A 15,066-nucleotide genomic window follows, 5' to 3' on the forward strand; every position below is an offset into this window, starting at 1 on the left:
TTCTCTGTAGGGTTCATTCTTGTAGTGGTGTCTCTGATACCGTATATTCCTTGCTACATTTTCCACATAGAGTCCCTCTTAGGATTTCTTATAGGGCTGGTTTAGTGGTTGATGAATTCTTTCAAGTTTTGTTTATTTGGGAAAATTCTTATCTCTCCTTTGATTCTGAATGACCTGCTTGCTGGATAAAGGATTCTTGGCTACATATTTTTTCTGTTCATCAAATTGAAGATTTCTTGTCATTTCTTTCTGGCCTGCCAAGTTTCAGTGGATAGATCTGTAACTACTCTGATAAGTTTTCCTTCATATGTTAAGCCCTTTTATCCCTAGCTGCCTTCATAATTCTCTCTTTATCCTTATATTTTGCCAGTTTCACTATGATAAGTCATGCAGAAGATCAATTCAAGTTACGTCTGAGGGGAGTTCTCTGTGCCTCTTGGATTTCAACGTCTTGTTTCCTTCTCCAGAATGGGGGAAGTTCTTGGCTCTAATTTGTTCAAGTACCCCTTCAGCACCTTTCTCTTTTTCTTCTTCTTCAGGAATTCTTATGATATGGATATTGTTCTGTTTGATTGCATCACTCAGTACTTGAATTCTCCTTTCCTTCTCCTGGATCAATTTATCTCTATTTTTCTTGGCTTCTTCTTTTTCTATAATTTTGTCATCTAATTCACCTATTCTCCACTCTGCCTCTTCAATCCATGCAGTGGCCACCTCCATTTTATTATGCACCTTATTTATAGCATTTTTTAATTCATCACAACTATTTTTAAGGTCCATAGTCTTTGTAACAATAGTTTCTCTGATGTCTTCCATGATTTTTTCAAGCCCAGTGATTAATTTTATGACAATTGTTCTAAATTCTTGTTCAGTTATGTTGCTTATATCTGTTTTGAACAATTTTGTAGTTGTGACTTCTTCCTGGAATTTCTTTAGAGGAGAGTTCTTTCATTTCATCATTTTGGCTAGCTACTGTCTCTTGTCAGTTTTAAAAGCTTGTGATGCACTCTGCACCTGTGAGTATTGCTATATTAAAGAAGGCTCATTAACTGTCCAGGGCCTGTCTCTTCAAGAGATTTTATTTTAATGGTGTCCCTTGGTCTATCTTGTTTTGCCTTTGGCTATTTTATTTCCCTACTTGTATTGATATTGGTACTCTCCACCATGTGTACTTGGCTTGTTTTTTGAGGTAGCCCTGAAAAGGAAAACTGACAGACAAACACACAGGGAACAAATGCTCACAAATGCACAGACAAATCAAACAAACAAGTAAACCAAAAGGGGGAAAAAGGAACAAAAACTACAAAAGCAATGGACAGTCTAAAACATAAAACCAGAAATCCCAGCTACAAATAAAGAGCAGGATGGAGGTAGTGCTGATGGAAAAGCATATACAAAGACAGAAATGTCAGGGGTGGGGAGGAAATGAAATTGAACATTGACCAGGCAGAGAGACTAAAAGGCTTAATTCAGAGAGAGAAAGAGGAGAATATGGTAGGAGGCAAGGAGAAAAAAATGAAGACAATGTTACCCAAAGAAAGTATACAGTCTGAGTATTCCAGAGAGAGAGAGAGAGAGAGGAAGGAAGGTAGCAGCTGAGGTGTAGAATATGCATCAAGAAAATGGATTAAATGTGATTGTTTAAGCAAACCAGTGACCAGAGTGCCCAGTTCAGTGGAGGGGACAGATAAGAATGAGGTAAGGGAAAACATATCTGAATAGCAAGAATTGATCTAGCCAGTAATGCTTCAAAGTTGGTCTTGCCCTGGACTCAAAAACAAAACAAAACAAAACAGGCAGCAGGACGGATGGGCGTGGTTTGGTGTAGATAGGTCTCACCTCCACTAGGTCCCTCAGGCTGCTGCTCCCTGAGGCCCCACCTTGGTGGTTGTGGGAAGAAAAATGGCAGTGCCCCAGTCACTTCTTGAACCAAGCATTGCAACTCACTCTTTTGGGTCCAATCTTCCTGTGCCACAGGCATAGTGAAGCAAGGCCAAGTTGTATTTTCCAAGCACCGCCTCATTTCCAGATCTGAGTCCATGCACTTTAATGATACTGCCTGAAATGTACTCCTTCAGGCCTGGCCACTTCCTAACCAGGGATCGAGTAGGGGGAGTAGGGGAGCAGTTTCTCCTGGTGCTGCCTGGGATTGGGGCACCTAGCCCAAGGAAATTGCCACAGCTAGAGAAAGGATCTCTCTCTGAACATCCTGTGGTTATGGATGGGATGATAGGATCCCTCTCTGTCCCAGGCCGAGGTTTTTCTCTTCTCTAGAGACAGCGCTATGAGCAGTTTCAGCCTTTCTCTTCCCCTCCTCTCTGTGGCTCTCTGCAGAGGGGGCTCCCTCCCCTTGGCACCTCTGGGTCCCGGCTTGCTTTAACCTTCCCCAGTTCCCAATCACACACCTATGAGGTTGTCTTCTTAGCGGACTCTGTCTCTTTTCCTCCCAGACTCTTGTGGTTCTGTGTCTTATGGCTTCAGTCCTTCTTTGTTTGAAAGATGCGGGTGGGCAAAAAGTACAGAGCTCCCTACTTCTCCGCCATCTTACCTCTTCCCATCTTTACCATTTTTAAGTTCAGTGATATTAAGTATATTCATACTGTTGTAAAACCATTACCACCTTCTGTCTCTAGAACTCTTTTTGTCTTGCAAAACTGAAACACCATACCCATTAAACAATAATTCCCTATCTTTCCTTCCCCCTAGACTCTGGTAACAACCATTTTACTTTCTATATTTGTGAATTGGACTACTTTAGCTATCTCATGTAAGTGGAACCATATGGTATTTGTCCTTTTGTGACTGCCTTATTTCAATTAGCCTAATGTCCTCAGGGTTCACCCATGTTGTGTATGTGCCAGAATTTCCTTCCATTTTGAGGCTGAATAATATTCCATCATATGTACATGGAGAATATACCCACCATATTTTGTTTATCCATTGATCTGTTGATGTACTTTGGGTTGCTTTCACTGTTTGGCTATTGTGAATAGTGCTGCCATAAACATGGGCATACAAATATCTTTTTGAGTCTTGCTTTCAATTCTTTGGAGGATATATGTAGAAATGGAATTGCTAGATCAATGGTAATTCTATTTTTCCCTTAGTGAGCACATTTAAAAAAGTTCTGATTCATATTATCTTCTTAGTTTCTCATTCTCAGAAATTTATCCATCATTTATGACTCTAAGAGGGTATGGAAATATCCCTTCTGGATTATATGGAGAAAAAGCATTCAAACTAGGGAGGCAGACAGTGAAGCAGGTTTGCTTTCTGTACCCATGATGCTAGGGTGAAGGGTGTATTAGATGGGTTGAGGGGAAAATTGAAATCAGAAGAGAGTTTGCTTCATTTATTGTTTGGGATTCACCTTGAAGGGTGGTCTTGACACTATTATGGACAGCCACAGCAAAGTAAAACTGGTAGATGCAGAAAATAGCTAATGGCACTGATGGATGAATTTGAGCAATGGGGGGTGCAAATTACAATATGGGCATCAAATTGCCTTTTATTTGAGGAACAGCCTTTTGGAGTCACCATCAGTCTGCAGAGTGGATATGAATGGCACTATGAACTATGGGGGGATCATGATGGCAGAAACCCACATCCAGGGAAACACCTAGTTCACCAGTTACAAATGCCAACATGGCAAGCAAGCACATGTCACAATAGGTAGATGAAGAATATAAACACTCAAGGTGGTAGAGAGGAGAAGGAATAGGGAGCACAACTGTGAACAACCCAACATGTATCTGAAAGAGACAGTTGTAAACTGAGCTATTATTAATAAACCAGGTGAGGTTTCTCTGCTGCCCTGGGGAATAGTGCATGAGGAAGATCAGAGCAGTTGTAAGAGTACAGACTATTATATAGACTGTGATATGGACAAATCTACATCATGCAGACTTTCTCATTTAAAGATTAACTATAAAACTGGTGAACTGAAGGAAAAATATATAATAAATACATCATATTAAAATACAGCCATTTTAGATGAACCTCATAATTAATTCAATATTGTGTTTTATTTGGGTGAAAAGACCTGGTCTAAGATTCCCCCCTCTTTTATGTGCAGAGTGATTTTTGGTAACTGCTCTGTGAAAATTTCATCATTCTTTATATTTAGAAGAAATAAGGCTCAGTGAAAAGTAGCGGGGTTAGACACATAAATTACTGTCTTTCCCCCACTGCCATAGACCATCATTGAGGAAAATAGCTTCATAAACTGAAGAATGGAATTATTCATCTCCATGAATCATGATAGGTTTAGTTACTCTGACTTGTTGGGAGAATTTTAAGAGTTACCAAGAATTCCAAGGCATCCAAATGGAGAATAACTTGGGGAGGAGGTGAGAAAAAGACCCCACATTTTGTGAAAAATGAGCCATCACAGACTTCATCTTCTCTCCCTTTAAGGTAATAAACAGTCAGCAGCCTATTATGACCAGACAGTGTTTCAGTATGTCAAGGAAACAAAGAACTGATAGAAACAATACTAATATTCTTCCATTTTAATCAGTATTTCCCAGGAAAAGAAAGGAAAGATTTGTTTAACAACCTATCATTGGTGCATCTGAGCTGTAATGTGGAACACTACTCAGAGTAGAGATTCTCTAATGTTTCGAGTCCTTGTGCAGTTATTATGAAGTAGGGGGAATTTCTTGAAGGAGGGGGGAGAGGCAGGCCAAGGAAGAGAGGAGAGGAGAGGAGAGGAGAGGAGAGGAGATGAAGCCATCCTTTGCCATTTTCTTCGTGTTATGCATTCAGCTCTGAATCAGTCTTGTTGGATGTATAGGGCTTTCAGCAAGGTCCATCCTCATGGTTTGAATATCTAGCATGGGATAGAATATTTGTCACTCAGCAAATATTTCTTGGGCATTTACCATGTTTTTATGTACTCCTAAAAATACTGTAGTGTATTGATATACCAAAAGGCAATTTCATTCTCTTTTACTTCTGATATTTTCTCAACAAACCAGTCTCTTCTGTATCACTTATGAATAGTTAAAGGATACAAAATGACTAAGAAAGAAAGAATAGATCTAGTGCCCAGGACTCACATCTGTGGGAAAGATCCCTCCTGAGTAAGACTTAGTCTTCAGCAAGACATTATGTTTTGCCATTAACCCAAAGTAAGAAAATCTTTGGTATTTCTCCTTCAGTTTTGTATTTATAGTAAACCATCATCCTTGGAGTTTGTGTTCATAATTAAATGTCAGGGCGGTATGTGTGCGTATGTGTGCCAGCAGTAGGGGAGGGGAGTAGGAGTATATTTGGAACAGGCTTGGAGCTGTGATCTTAATTTAGCAATGGAGGGGATTATAGAATGAGATGGAATAACTAGGGGGAAGACGGTGTGTCTTGGATAGGTGGTTCAAATTCATGTATTTCCTGTGTACTGTTAGGCAATTCATATTTACTTCTTACACATGACTTTTAGGAAAAAATACAAAACCATTTGGCAATGTAGTGCTTTCCCCGTTTGCTTTAAATGCCCCACCATCATATCATTTGTATTTGGTCAAAATGACAGTAAGTTTTCACTATTACATTCTTTGACTATACTTTAACTACTATAAATATTGTACCAGACATCTTCATATGCAGGTGTTTGTGAGCCTCTCTGATGCTCTTTCTTAGAATAGGATCTTATAGGTAGGATTCCTCAATGAAAGTTTTACATACTAAATAGTATTAATCTGAGAAATGTTACCTTTTATTGTTAAACCAAATTATGCTTCCACTTAAGGTGTGTAAGAAAACCCATTTCTCACCACCCTGCTGACTTCCGAGGTCATTGTTTTTAGGACAGAACTTTACCAGTTTTAATTTGCATTTCTTTAATCACTAAAAAAGTTAATATTTATTCAGGCTTATTGACTACTAGTATTTTTACTTTTATGAATTGTTTTTTTAAAAAATTGTCTATTTTCCTCTTAGGTTTATAGTATCATCAAATAATAGCATATTGAATGCATTTTGAAAAATCTAGCCAATGCTTTTTAACCTTATAATGGCCCTCTGGAATGGTTAAGATAAATTTTATTGCTTTTATTGGAAAGATAGAGTAGCTGAGCCTGCTTTCTTCAAATAACAAGCTAATGTTGGAAGCAATCACAGAATCCTGGTCTTATCTACTCCCTTTGCTTCCCCCTGTGCCCTGCCTCCTCTCAACCACCCTGCATGACCAGAGCACCCATTAGCAATAGCAGTAATTGAACATGAAGGGTATCCCATAAAACAAGATAAGCTGATACGGGTGACTTCAAATGAAATGTGGCCCAATTCCTAGAGATGCAGTTTACTGGACAGCTGTGAAGCATCAGAAGGGACAGGAGACTTGAAAAGAGATGGAAGAAATTGGCTCCTCCAAACTGCATCTGATAAACTAGGTGTCTCCTTGGTCTCTGTTAACACCTGCGCTTTGTAATGTCATATGTGAGCTACTCAGGTAAAATTCCAAAGGCAAAGTAACAGACATGAAAGAGGTCTAGGTCATTCATAATTTACAATTATGTCAATTTGCAGTAAAAAGATATGTAAATGCAATGGATTATTTAGAAAGCTTTTGAAGTCCTAATTTCTAAATAATATAGAATACCCAAGGAGTCCGAAGTTGTATATATCTTGAAGAATTTGACAGTTGCGTCGCAGGAGATGGTTCTAAACTGAACTATATTCAATCCCATTGGACAAACATATTTATTGTTGAAACTAAAAGGAGAAAGAGAAACAGATCTATGTTGTTTTCATTAAATAATTTGATAGTTCATACTAAGTACTTCTGAAAAGTTTCCTATTTCCTAATTGTTCTGTACAGATATTTTTATATTAAAATATAATAATAAGTGGTCACAGGAAGACTTTACCATTTGAAAATTAGTTTAAATTAACTCAAAAGCCAAATAATACTTTAGCGTTTTTCAAAGACCACTTTAAATATGGACTAGCAAAAATATTAAGGAAATTTCCTTTGGGAAAGAGGGAATAATGCCAGAAATAATTGTTAAATATAAAGTGGTTTCAGGAAAAGATTATTAACTCACAATTGCCCTGCAGACATATATGAATACTGAGGAAGTCTGAATTCCATTGGGATTTTCATCACTTAGTCCATTGTGTTAGCAAAGAAATCTGAAATCTCCCCCATTAGCTTTCAGAGTGCTGCTCAAAGGAAATGTAAACCAGATGAGGTCTGTTTTCTGAGACCCTGATCCCAAGCTGTCGGTGAGGTCCACAGCACAGGAGGGGAGGAGGACGCACAGCCACACTCAGAGCAGTCTAAACTTCCCAAGTCTTGACACGGAGAGAAATGAGTGTTATTTACTCTGGCGACCACTTGCCTGATAGGAGATATAAGGTCAACCAGCTGGTTTTGAAACTTAATTTACTATCTTCTAGATTCACATTGTATTTATTTGAGAAGGAAGAGTAGCCAAAGGCTCTTATTTATTTTGCTGTGACCAAAGCTAAAGGAAGCTAAAGTGGATTTTTGAAGCATCTATTACCTGCTAAATCCACATTAGCCTATTAGATTATGGGGTTGTGTTCCAGCCCCAAGTCATTTTGCTGGCAAGTCAGATTAGAGTGAAATTTACTACAGGTGAAAGACGTGTCAGTTTCCAGTGTGGTTGCTTCTCTGAAGTGCGTACCAAAAGGAGGAAAGAGAGAACATGACAATGAAGACAAGAGATAATATCTGTGGTATTGTGCTTAAGACTGTGTCCTTCTAAAATGATTTTAAAAAGTCACTCCTTGAGCATTTACTGGGTCCTTACTCTGTGGCAGACACTGCTTTCTATGTGCTGGGAAAGAAAAGGTGAATGATATTCACCAGTGAGAGGCACCACCAATCTAGTTGTGGGGCCCTTAAAAATGAAAAGCTACATTACCAATTTGAGCAGAGTAAGTTTTTGAGAATCTGATGTAGTGGGACACAAAAACCTGACTAACAGTTGCTTTGAAGAAGCAGGCATGGGGGATGGGAGGTGAACTGCCAGATTTCTCAGGGATGAGTTTTATCCCCTGAAAATGTAGAGTCTTTTTGTGTTCCAAAAATTTAAACTCTACCTCACTTGGCAATAAAATCTTAGTTGCCGTGGAAAGTTGATAGGATGGATGGTGATTATAGTGGTGGGTGAAGAAGGCACTTCAGAGTTGATTATCTCACCCTGAATTGCAGAAATTGGGATTTCCTCACCACAACCATCCCAGAAGATATAAGAGAACAATACAGTGATGAACCCAGAAAGACTGCTCAGTGCTATCTATCTGTAGTCCCAACAGACACATACCAGACATGCAGACTCAAAGTTCCATTCCAATGTGATAAATCCTCTTTTAACAGATATTTAACAGAATATTATTTATTCAGATTTTAATGTGGCTAGATACGAAAATTCAGTCACGAAGGGGGTTGAGCGCTATAGAATCTCCATGCTGTTTTTGCGTCTCTGATAACTTTGATTTCTGTGACATCGAGTAAAGGGTTTTTTCCAATAGTTGGAAGATTACTGTGACTAATTTCTTTGAGACAGACTTCCTTGGTGTCAGCCACGGGCTGTTTAGCAGAGATTTGCAGAGTATGGCACCTCCTATGCTAGGTATCTGCAAAGTAGCAGATGTGAAATGCGGTCACCTGTGTCCAGGAAGACTTCTGATGTCTTCTGGTTGTTTGCTCAGGGAGGCCATCTCCCAGTTAAATGGGAAACATACATACAAGGCAATGTGGGCAGTGCAAAACTGGCCTGGGTATGAAGATTTTCCTTCTGTCAGTCTAATTCAGCTTTGTTTTTAGTAAACCACAGCCTATTCACTGCTTCTGTCTCATTGAAGCACATTAACCAAGGAGAAACTGAGGTTTATTGGCCATATTGTCACTTAAAACACCAATGTCTAAGTTGCTGAGGGCATACAAGTAATGAGATCTGGGTTACTGCCTCATTTGGAGGGCAAATCTACTAGCATAAGAATGTTACAATTCAACTGCATTCCAGGGAATCAAATGGACTACAGACACTGAGAATATTTCCATCTCTAGTTGAATTTAGATTAATGGTAAAATCTGGAATTATATCCAAGACTTAAAGACTATAAAAGTGTGCGTGTGTGTGTGTGTGTGTGTGTGTGCGCGCGCACGCACATGTGTGAAAGTGTATGTGAGCTTGTGTTTGATAACATTGGGATGGTGGGCAAGAAGAACTATTTGGCAGATTCGATTCATTTAAAAAAGTAGTAAAATCTAAGGACTATTTATTCTCTTGGCCGTAGTAAAGTCTTTGATAGTGGAGGATTGTTCCTATTTTGTTCCATAGTGAGCAACCCTCAACTCCTTTGCTGTGTTAACGTCTCTACATTGTCACTTTTATTTGCAAGGAAATTTCTGCGGCACAACTTGTAACACTGAAAAACATTTAATGAGTTATCAGCAAACACTACAGATAAAAAGAGCTTTGATTGAATGTCATAAGCTGCTTAAGATTCCTGTGTTCTACAGATTGCAATGTATGTTTACACTTCTGTTAATAAAATTCTATCATGCAGATGACAGGCACCAATTAAAAGCAATCACAAAGCATATTCCTTTTATAATTCTTGAAGTAGACTCTTTAAACATTAGTTTGCAGAAGCGTTACCTGGAATGGAACATCTTTGATCCTCAACAATTTCTATGACCTAAGGGATTTCAGCCATTCCAATGCGGGGAGTCAAAGGAAACAGAAAATGACTCTTGGCGTTTACTGAAAATATCAAGTATGGTTCAAGCTGCTGAAACTGTTGCTCTCATTGGAAATTGTGGTCTGTGGCAACAAATAGATCCCCACATACAAAAGGGCTCAGATGTAGTCGAATTTTAGTTCTTACTCACCTAAACTCTTAGCAGGTATTTCTGGGCAGAGGTCAGCTGTCATCCAGGTAGTATCATTAGGACCCAGGTACCTGCTGCCTATGACTTCATCATCATCACGTTTGGCATCTAGCTTGCAGATCCACTTCTTAAAAGGGTTAGTCAAAAAGTGGTGCACATTGTTTCTGCTTACATTCCATTGGTTAGAACTCAATCACAGGGGCACGCCTGACTGATGGCTAGCTGGGACACATAAGTGTGCCAGGAGTCTGTACTATAAGAAAATAGAAATTTGATGAAGAGCTAATCATTGCCCTAGTACTCGAGTATGATTCCTGCTGGACAGTTTCTTCTGGAGAAGGACATTTGGAAAGGACTTGCCTATGGCTCTACCTGAAGATGCTTACATCTGGGGTAGAGTCAGGCTGGATGTCCCAAGAGAGGGAAGTAATAACTATTGCCACAGGTTTCCTGGAAATGTATCTTAATTCAGATCCTCTCCTTCCAGCCCAGCCCTTTCCCTGGCTCTATCTTGTCATGAGAACTCTGACCCAACCTGCTCCTGCACTCGTGAAAATTCACGTCTCTGAGTGAGTATGTTTTGTTTGGTAACATATTTTAATTATGAATATATAGTATATATGAATATATGTGCTTATATGGCACATGTTTATATGTATGAATATATACACATTATAATATATATTTTATATAATCCAATAAAGTAAAGAATAAAGTAGGGTCATAAGTGACCTTTATGACTTATTTCAGTCAAACATTTCGTAGATTATCCTATTTTCAAAGTTTGGGAAGATGTTTAAATCCATCTGGAAATTCATCCTAATGGTCAACAACATACAACTTTTGAGAATCTTTGCTTCCAGTAGCTGGGTTCTCTGCATCGGTGATAGTTGTGCTCATCTTTCTCTGACTCTAGGAGACAAGCACTTGCATGCATCAATTTATGTCAATTGATTGCCCTGGGAAAGAGCCCCAGCCAAGAAATTTTTGTGTGGTTGGGTGATAGGGATGAAGTTGGAGGGGAGAGGACCCTAACCCTGCTCCCCAAAATAGTGTGTGAGCTCTAGGCAACAGGACAGAAAAGCTGGAGACACTGTTCAAAAGGCACGCTGGAGCTATAGAGCCAGAGATGACAACAATGAGGAGGAAGACCTTTCTCCCATTGCTGGCTCCCTGTCATGTGTCCATGTCTGCAGTATGTCAAGGGTACCTGAGAGGTGATCAGTCTGGAAACCCTGGTAGAGACCATCTCTGGCCCAGATATTTATTTTAAAATGTATCTGGGATTTTGTTTTTATTCAGGTATGGTGAGGCCCCCAGATTAGGAGATGATTGCCTTTGAAAAGATAGTTTGGTACTCATAGTTCCTAAGAGGAGGAGAAATACCATGCCACAGAGGGCTACATGGGGAGCTCTGGGGTGAGTTAGGGGCAGAAAGGAGCAAGGGGAAAGTATGGACAATGTCTTTACTGTGATTTTCACAGGAAGGGATGGGGGAGAAAAGGTAAACCCTTAAGCCTTTAGGACTGCATAGGGCTATAAAGGTCTGGGCTATTAGGGTAGCCTCTAGCTGTGAGTACCTGGTTCCAGAGTGATTTGGGGCAGCGGGCATGGTGTCCCAGACCACAGGGAGTGGTCTGATTAAAGGAGGTGTATGTGGGCATGGGTTCTGGATTGACTGGTTTGCCCACAGGCAGGTTGTTTGCTCTTTCTAGGAAATCGCTTTGTATGAGAGGGGCAGTCTTTTTCAAGTACCACAAAGTCCCAAGATAGTAAAATGTCATAAAAATATAGAAAAAATTAAAAGTATGATTAATACAACATCCAAGTTCTCATGAAAGGCACTGGCATCAGTGGTTCTGGGGAGATGCCACTTTCAGTTGTCATTAGTGGCAGTGTATGTACTCATGAGGCATCCCAAGAGAGTCTCATAGGGAGGTGTGCAGTGATTTTTCACTGGAAGGTTTATACCGAGGGTGGCACATGTTTATGATACCTGAGTTCTCTCCCTTAATGTGATCCCTTCAGTACAGGCAGGATCCACAGGCCTATTTATACAGATGACCAACAGCCAACCTGTAATAATTTGACCATTGCTCTCTAGCCACAGGCTTAGTGGAGGTAGAGAACTAGTTGCTAACATTTACTTTAACATTTTACACATCTGTAGACTGTGCCTTAGTTCTTTTGGGGATGCTTAATCCTAACTTTCTCTTTTCTTTTTGAGCCTTGTTGTCCCAAACTTTACAAAATGTTATTGCTTCCCTTAGATCGAAGGGAGTACAAAAAACTAAGTGCTGATAATGAGCTTTCAATTCAGGAATGACTACTCTTCCTTTGGACACACATTTACATTGTAGTTGAAAGTCTTTGAGAAAACCCAATAATCCTGGAATTAGCTTAGCTGTAAACTGTTCTGCAGTAAGAAAAGTGTAGGAATTTGGGTGCCTGGGACAGAATGCACAGAAAGGAAATGAGAGTGACTGAAAAACTCCTGTGAGGTAAAAGCCACCTCTTTGCAGCGCTGAATATTCAGTAAAAATTTAATTTGCATTGAGTGGCAGCTTGGAAAACCCAGGAAAAGAGGCTTTGTCCGGTGCTTGTGTAAATGAAAAAGGGGAGAGAGATGAGTGATCTTGATAATGCACCAAATCAGAAGATTTGAGCCTAAGAGGACCTGCAGTCCATGTGTCCTTTCTCCCCTGAAGGACCTCCAGGTTTGGGCACAAAGAATTACCCCTTCCTAGCTTTCAAAATTTAGTAAGCAAAATCTAGGATGTCTAAATTTAGATTTCATATAAATAATGAGTAAATCTTCCATATAAGTATTTCTCAGGCAATACTTAGGACAATCCTGTATTTTATCAGACAACTCTTTTCCCTCTCAGTCATGCATCTATGGAGTTTGAAATGATCTTTCTATAGACCTAAAAGGTGATCCCAGGTAACTAAAAGATTAGAGATATGTTCTGATATTTTAAGTGATAACCTCCATTCACAATTTGCATTTGATTGGGGAACTTAGTGCAAGATTTCTTTTTCATTGTATTTTCCTTTTGTTAACTACATAGACAAAAATGACAAGGGGAGATTGAGAAGACATGTCGGAATATGGACCACCTGCCTATATTTAGGGACTTTTGAACACTAGGAAAATACTGGGGGAAGAGTTTTAGATAAAGGAACTTTTAAGGTGACCCATGCCTTCTTTTGAAAAAATATCTTAAGATATTAGCTAAAACATGGCATTGTATTTTCTATGAAAATATAAATACTTGGGATCAAAAGACTAAATATTAACCTGAAAGACCCTGCATATATAGCAACAACTTTAAGAGGACAATTGACCAAAAAATTCAGGGACTTATTTTTCTGAAGCCAGGAGAAATGAGTGGTATCGTTTCTTCTTTGTTACAAAGTTATTGCAAAGAGCCTGACCTCCATATTCCTCCTTGTGCACACTACAGCTTTTTTCGGTCAGCAGGGAAATAGTGAAACCATGGATGGTCATTTCTGGATAAAACTAGGTGTTGTGGTCTCCCAAATAAACTTGCCGAGAGAGTGGATCTGAGCTGTGAGAGTAGGACTGGAGTCTGTTTTGGATTCCAGAGCCGGGGGCCCAGGAAGGGCTTCTTCCGGCTGGGGTGCGTGTGCAGAGAATCTGAGCTCCTCTTATAGAACACAGATGCTCTGTTGGAAGGAAGCTACTCAGAGTAAAAGCTGGGCAGCATCCAGGGTCATGAACTTAGAGTTTAAAATATCTGTCCATGACCCCACCAGCCAGTTAAGATTTCCTGCTGACCTTAGAAATTCAAAGGATTCTGCACAAAAATTTGCCTCCTCTTCACACTCCAGATGTCTAAGAGTTTCCAGGCTTGGAAACAGGTAACAAATGTTTCGTAATTTTGCCATTGTTCATTAAGGGCTGAGGTCAATAGCCCGAATAATAGAAATAGCCACACTATACCCCGAAATAATACAAGTTGAATGGAGCAAATATGAATTCACTGGGTTAGATAAATTATGACAAAGAAGGATTTAAAAAGTAAGAGCAGCTGTGTTATTCTTAAAGGAAAAAGGCAGCTGGAATCTATAGGATCCCAGTCTGGGCAGTGACCCATAGACTAAATTTTAAAACTGATTGTTAAGTGTTGGGAAATACAAAAACCACAAATCAGCTGTACTAGAAGAAGGCATACACTTGTCTGCAGTGAAAACAATATCAACAAAACGTTAAATTCCAAACGGGGATTCTTTTTAAGGAAAAGTATCTGTTAAGAGGTAGTTCTTAAAGAGTATAATTATGACTTAATGCAAATATAAAATAAGCATGTGCCAAAGATTTCAGCTAACTCATTAATTGAAGAAACCAAAAAATATGACAAGCATTTCAAAGGAAAATTCACACACACACACACACATAAGAAATACTAAAAATGAATTTACAAATAAATGCAAAAGTGTTTTTTTGCAGAGGGTGAGTGTAGAGGCTGAGGGAGGGAGATCAATTGTATTTGCATGTCTGTGGACAAGAATCATTTGCATTGCTATTAGTTATCTACAAATTATAGCATTCTATAATAGCTCAAAGATAAGAAAGATGCATGCCCCAAGGATTCAGAAAATCTGGAATTAGATAAGGCCTAGTTTTCCATCGAAGATATCTGATAATCTTGTTGGTCAGTTTTAAAGTCTTTTACAATGTATCCTGACATATGTGACTCTTGAAAATACGGCAGAAATGTTACTGCAAAGCTTTTGTTTCTTAAAAAAAAATTTTTTTTAATGTTTATTTTGAGAGAGACAGAGAGCAAGAGGGGGAGAGGCAGAAAGAGAGAGAGAGAGACACAGATTCCAAAGTAGCTCCAGACTCCAAGCTATCAGCACAGAGTCTGACACAGGGCTTGAACTCACAACAATGAGATCATGATCTGAGCCTGAGACAAAGTCAGATGCATAACCAACTGAGCCACCCAGGCGCTCCTACTGCAAGCTTTTTCAATGACTAGCTAGAGTCAGTGGTTCTCAAAGTGTGGTCCTTTGACCAGCAGTAGAAGTATCATCTGAAACTTAGACATGCCAATTCTTAGGACCCACCCCAGACTGGAAACTCTGGGGCAGGGCCTAGAAATCTGGCTTAATGTGCCTTCAAGTGTGATTCTTATGTGCACCCAAGTTTTGCAGCACTGGTAGATGAT

At 39.4% G+C, this 15,066-nt stretch overlaps 2 long non-coding RNA genes across 2 annotated transcripts in view; one reads left to right on the forward strand and one right to left on the reverse strand.

The window, feature by feature from the left end:
* Positions 1–15,066, forward strand: part of LOC115286505 — a 52,050-nt gene that overhangs the window by 35,424 nt on the left and 1,560 nt on the right. The window contains exon 2 of the long non-coding RNA XR_003906094.1: positions 10,356–10,437. This is a non-coding gene — a long non-coding RNA (uncharacterized LOC115286505). The remainder of the gene's footprint in view (positions 1–10,355; positions 10,438–15,066) is intronic.
* Positions 4,497–15,066, reverse strand: part of LOC115286503 — a 48,876-nt gene continuing 38,306 nt past the window's right edge. Inside the window, exon 4 of the long non-coding RNA XR_003906093.1 lies at positions 4,497–4,831. This is a non-coding gene — a long non-coding RNA (uncharacterized LOC115286503). The remainder of the gene's footprint in view (positions 4,832–15,066) is intronic.

This window comes from Suricata suricatta, chromosome 3 (assembly GCF_006229205.1).
Source record: "Suricata suricatta isolate VVHF042 chromosome 3, meerkat_22Aug2017_6uvM2_HiC, whole genome shotgun sequence".
In the NCBI taxonomy this organism is placed as follows: domain Eukaryota; kingdom Metazoa; phylum Chordata; class Mammalia; order Carnivora; family Herpestidae; genus Suricata; species Suricata suricatta.